Here is a 6,000-nt window from a genome sequence, read left to right as displayed (position 1 = left end):
AAATAAATAAATAAATAAATAAATAAATAAATAAATAAATAAATAAACAAATAAATAAAAATAAAAATAAAAATTAGCCAGGCAGGGTGGCTTGCACCTGCAGTCCTAGCTACTCAGGAGGCTGAAGCAGGAGGATCCCCGGAGCCCAGGAGTTCGAGGCTGTAGTGAGCTGTGATTGCACCACAGCATCCCAGCCTGGGTGACAGCTGAGACCCTGTCTCTTAAAAAATTAGGTTCAAACTTCAGCAGGAAGTCCTTTGGACGCCCTTCCGGATTATCAGATATCCTTCCAGATTATGAACAACTAAGGTCATGTAGTAGAAAGAAAGCCCCAGCTTTGATATCAGAAAGCTCTGTCTTTGGCTTCTAGCTTAATAACTGTGTTACTTTGATCGGAGTGCTTCATCTCTCTGTCAGTTTCCCATCTGGAAAATGGCACCAGTGATGCATCTCCTTTAGGTTTGTTGTCATGATTACAGGTAGCATGATTGTCACATGGTAAGTGGCCAATCATAGGAGGAAAAAGTCTAGGGTTCAAACTCAGGCAAGGGGCAGGGCAAACTGCCCTCTTTCTGCACCTCAAGCCCAGAGAGTCTTGTTTCAGAATAACACAAAGCTGGTCACATGCAATGGGGGGATTCTCAGGCCAGTGGTCACGAGAAGGCACTTTCAAAATCATTTGAAATCCCCGTGCCCAGCAGCTTCCAGACAGTCATTGCTGGAAGGTTCTTTCCTGTGTTTAGACCCAGCCCAGCCCCCTGCTGCTTCATAAAGGTCACATCTGGTGGGAGGCCGCAGAGTCTGGGCATCCAGAAGGAGGCCTGGGGGTCAGGCAGACCTGACATGGATCCTGACTCCCGTTCTGTTTTGTCATCTGTTACACGGGGCAGGGAAAACTGATAATATCCAGCTAGTTGGATTGTTATGAGGATTCCTAGATGTAGGGCATGCACGGCAATTGGCAATGTGCTTCGTGCCGAAGAAACACTCAATAATGGTAGTGGGTGGTATTGTTATTAGTATTAGCTCATGAGAGGCAAACAGCACAGTTCCAGGAAGCCCCACAGGAGCCCAGCACATGATTCCATTCCACGGACATTCCTGAGCACCTACCCTGTGCCAGCCCTAGCCAGACTCAGCACACTGTGCAGGGAGCAGAGATAAAGGAGCAAGACAAGGCCCTGCCCACCAGGAACTTACAGCGTCCTCAGAGTGGCCAGGCACTTTTCCCACTGATTGAGACCTGGGCAGTGCAGACAGTTTGTGGCCTGTCTGGTGGGTGCAGGTGAGAGGCTCACACTGATTTGCATGGAAGTGGGTTGCCCTGCCTGAGGAGTTGGAATGGAGGGCTGACTGTGGACAGCAAGATAATCGTCTAGTGGGTTTGGCCTGAGTCCTGCAGCAAGAACCCTGTAGAACCTCCTGGCACCCCTCTGGTCACCAAGAGGGGCTATGCAAGGCACAGATGATAGAGTATCACTGTGGCGTGGGATGGGACTGGGGGCACGCACCTTTTCCGTGCAGAGCATGGTATGGCTCTGATGCTGGAAGGCAAGGCAACTTTCCTGGCACCTCAATAGTCTCCAGCTTTGAGGGAATCTAAGGTCAGCACCCTGGGGTAGGCCCAATCTCTGTGGGTGCCAAGGCTTCCATGAGTAGCTGTGAGTGGATGTCAACACTGGGAGCAAGGGAGCAGAGCAGAGGGATACGAGCAGCTGGGGCTCCCGAGACGCTTCTGGAGATGCTCAGCTGACATGGCAAGGCATTATTTTGGGAGGGCCGGCGGGCTGACTTATGTGGGTGGGACAGAGCCATTTCTCCCTGTTAATATGATCCCACAGGGGCTCACAGCCTCATGAGATGTGGCACAAGGGTTAGCCTGGAAGGGTCCACAATCCTCTCCACAGGAAATAATAGCACTTGGGCACACACAGAACCTTCTATCTTTCTCGCTCCTCGAAGCAAATTTTATACTTTGGGCACTGTTTTTTCCAAGTGCAGATGAGGTTGGTGGGGCTCTGCAGGGTCTACTTCCTGTCTCTATGAATTTGACTAAGTACCTCACATAAGTTAAATCATACAGCATTTCTCCTTTTCTACCTGGCTTCTTTCATTTAGCACAGTGTTCTCCAAAGTTCATCTGTGTTGTAGCATACGTCAGAATTTCCTTCATTTTTCAGGCTGAGTCATATCATCTGTTTTTAAAAACAGCTTTAGCAGCCGGGCGTGGAGGCCCACACCTGTAATCCCAGCACTTTGGGAGGCTGAGGCAGGTGGATCACAAGGTCAAGAGATCGAGACCATCCTGGCCAACTTGGTGAAACCCCATCTCTACTAAAAATACAAATATTAACTGGGTGTGATGGTGCATACCTGTAGTCCCAGCTAGCTATTTGGGCGGCTAAGGCAGGTCAATCTCTTGAACCTGGGAGGCCAAGGTTGCAGTGAGTTGAGATTGCACCACTGCACTCCAGCCTGGGCAACAACAGCGAAACTCTGTCTCAAAAAAACCCCAAACAAACAAACAAAAAAGCAGCTTTATTGAGATATTCACTCAAGTGTATAATTCAATGTTGTTGGTTTTTTGTTTGTTTTTTGGTTTTCGGATTTTTTTTTTTTTTTTTTTTTCAGATTCACAGTTTCACAACCATCACCACAATCTAATTTTATAATTTTTTTCTTTTTCATTTTTTTGAGACAGCATCTCACTCTGTCACCCAGGCTGCAGTACAGTGGTGCAATCTCGGGTCACTGCAGCCTCAACCTCCTGGGCTCAAGCAATCCTTCCATCTCAGCTTCCCAAGTAACTGGTACTACAGGCATGCACCCCCACACCCAGCTAATTTTTGTATTTTTTTGTAGAGATAGGGTTTTGCCATGTTGCCCAGGTCAGTCTTGAACTCCTGGGCTCAGGAAATTCATCTGCCTCGACCTCCCAAAGTGCTGGGATTACAGGTGTGAGCCAACACACCAGGCCTAGAACATTTTTGATACCCCAAAAAGAAGGGTCTCTAACCAAGGACTGACCAGAACCCATTCTTCTCACCTTAAGTCTAATTTTTCCCCCCAAGAGGCCCACAGCCAGGAGCCATATGGTATTGTCATGGGCAGCACCACAGCCCATGTGTCCCCCACTCCAAATCGATGTGTTCAAGTCCTAACCCCCAATACTTCAGAATGTGACTGTATTTGGAGATAAGGCCTTTGAAGAGGTGATTAAGTTAAAATGAAGTTACTAGCGTGGGTCCTAATCCAATATAACTGGGGTCCTTATGAGAAGAAGAGATCAGGACATAGACAGGCACACAGAAAAGATCACGTGAAGACACAGGGAGAAAGTGGCCATCAACGAGCTTGGAGAGAAGCCTCAGAAGGAACCAGCCCCACTGACACCTTCCTCTCAGACGTCCCGCCTCCAGAACAGTGAGAAAATAAATTTCTATTGTGTAAGCCACCCAGTTTGTGGGACTTTGTTATGGCGGTGCTGGAAAACTAATACAGGTGTTAAGAGAAGCCAGAGAAGATAATGAATACACGGTAGACTTCCTGGAGGAGGTGAGCAGCCAGTAGGTCATTGCTCTCTTTCTTCTGTCTGCTCCCCTCTGGCTGGACCCCAGGTATGCACACACGATCCCTGCAGGACAGAGACCTGCTCGGAGGGACTGGCCTGGTCCTCAGGGAGCCGCCTATAGTCGGGTCTTCCCTGGTTCATGGGGCTGAGACATATGGCTTCCCAGCTTGCTGCCTCAGTTTCCACCTCTATAAAACAACTCCATAACACATAAAATGACATTTGATGCTTCCCTCTCCAGAGTTAACAGCTTAATGATTAGGAAATATTTGGTGAAATGGTCATTATCTAAATATTTTTGTTATAAATGTAGAAATTGTTTCTTATAAAAAAATTTTTTTTGGTAGATTCACAGTTTTGCAACCATCACCACAATCTAATTTTAGAACTTTTTTCTCTTTTTTTTTTGAGACAGGATCTATTGAGGTACAATTTATATAAAATAAAATACATCCATTTGAAGTTTCATGGATTTTTGCAAATACATGACATTTGTCAAGCATTTGCATGATAGTGACAGAAACAGACCAGTGACAATTACTGGTCCACTTCAGTCACTGTAGGTGAGTTTTGCCCTCTCCAGAATCTTAAATAGATGGAATCACACAATTTGTAGGATTTTGTATCTGGCTTCTTTTATTTAGCCTAATGCTTTTGAGGTTCATTCGTGTTGCTGCGTGAATTTTAATGCTGAGTGGTATTTTGTTGGATGGAGGCATCGTAGTTTGTTTTTCCTTTCTTCAGTTGGTGGACACTTGGTTGTTTGTAATTCTGGGCTACTATGAATATGAGGCTGTTATAAACACTTGTAAGTAAGTCTTTGTATGAACACATGCTTTTTTTTTTCCTTTTGGGTAAATGCCAATGAGTAAAATGACTAGGTGTTATATGGTAAGTGCATGTTTAACTTTATAAGAAATTGCCCAACTGTTTTCCAAAGTGGTTGTACCATTTTACATTTCCCACCAAAAGTGTAGGTAAGTTTCCATTGCTTTACGCCCTTGCAAAATTTTGATTTGGTCAGTCTTTTTAAATTGTAAGCATTCTAACAGGTGCACAGCAGAATCTCATGTTTTTAATTTTTATTTATCTGATGACTAATGATGCTATGTGCTAATTTGCCAATCTGTATACCTTCTTTGGTGAAGTGTCTGTTGAAATCTGTTGCTCATTTTTTATTGGGTTGCTTATTTTCTTATTAATGAGTATTGACAGTGGTTTTCTATATCTTGGATACAAGTCCTTTATTGGATATGTGCTTTGCTAATATTTTCTTCCATTCTGCGATTTGTCTTCCCATTACCTTTTTTTTTTTTTTTTTTGAGACAGAGTCTCCCTCTGTCACTCAGGCTGGAGTTCACTGGTGTTATCTCGGCTCACTGCAACCTCCACCTCCACCTCCTGGATTCAAGCGATTCTCTAGTGCCTCATATTCTCAAGTAGCTGGGACTATAGGCACATGCCACCATGCCCAGCTAAATTTTTTGTATTTTTAGTAGAGACAGGTTTTTGCCTTGTTGGCTAGGCTGATCTCAAACTCCTGGGCTCAAGTGATCCTCCTGCCTCGGCCTCCCAAAGTGCTGAGACTGCAGACATGAGCCACCGTGTCCAGCCTCCACTATCTTAACAGGATGTCTGAAAGAGCAGGAGTTAAATTTTCTTTCTTTCTTTCTTTTTTTTTTTAAATGAAGTCTCCCTCTTGTCCCCCAGGCTGGAGTGCAATGGCGCGATCTCGGCTCACTGCAGCCTCCACCTCTTGGGTTCAAGCGATTCTCCTGCCTCACCTTCCTGAGTAGCTGGGATTACAGGCACCTGCCACCATGCCTGGCTAATTTTTGTATTTAGTAGAGATGGGGTTTCACCATGTTGGCCAGGCTCGTCTTGAACTGCTGACCTCAGGTGATCCGCCCACCTTGACCTCCCAAAGTGCTGAAATTACAGGCATGAGCCACTGTGCCCGGCCAGAAGGTAAATTTTCATGAAGTCCTCTTTATTGATTTTTTTTCTCTTATGCATTGTGCTTTTGGTGTTGTAGTAAGAAATCTGCCTAATCCAAGGTCACAACAATTTTCTCCCTGGTTTTCTTCTAGAAATTTTATAAGCTTAGGTTTTATATCTAGGTCTATGATCCATTTTTTAAATATTCATTTTTTTAAATTGTGGCAAATACAGCATAAAATTTACCATCTTAACCATTTTTTAGTGTACTGTTTAGTGGCGTTAAGTACATTCACATTGTTGTGGAACCATCACCACCATCCATCCATAGCACTCTTTTAATCTTGCAAAACTGAAACTCCGTACACTTTAAATACTGACTCCCCACTCTTCCCTTCTCTCAGCCCCTGGCAACCAGCATTCTACTTCATGTCTCTGTGAATTTGACCAAGTACCTCGTGTAAGTAAAAGCATACAGTATTTGTCCTTTC

The sequence above is a fragment of the Piliocolobus tephrosceles genome, chromosome 1, assembly GCF_002776525.5.
Source record: "Piliocolobus tephrosceles isolate RC106 chromosome 1, ASM277652v3, whole genome shotgun sequence".
NCBI lineage: Eukaryota > Metazoa > Chordata > Mammalia > Primates > Cercopithecidae > Piliocolobus > Piliocolobus tephrosceles.
Note: the sequence above shows the minus strand (reverse complement) of the source record.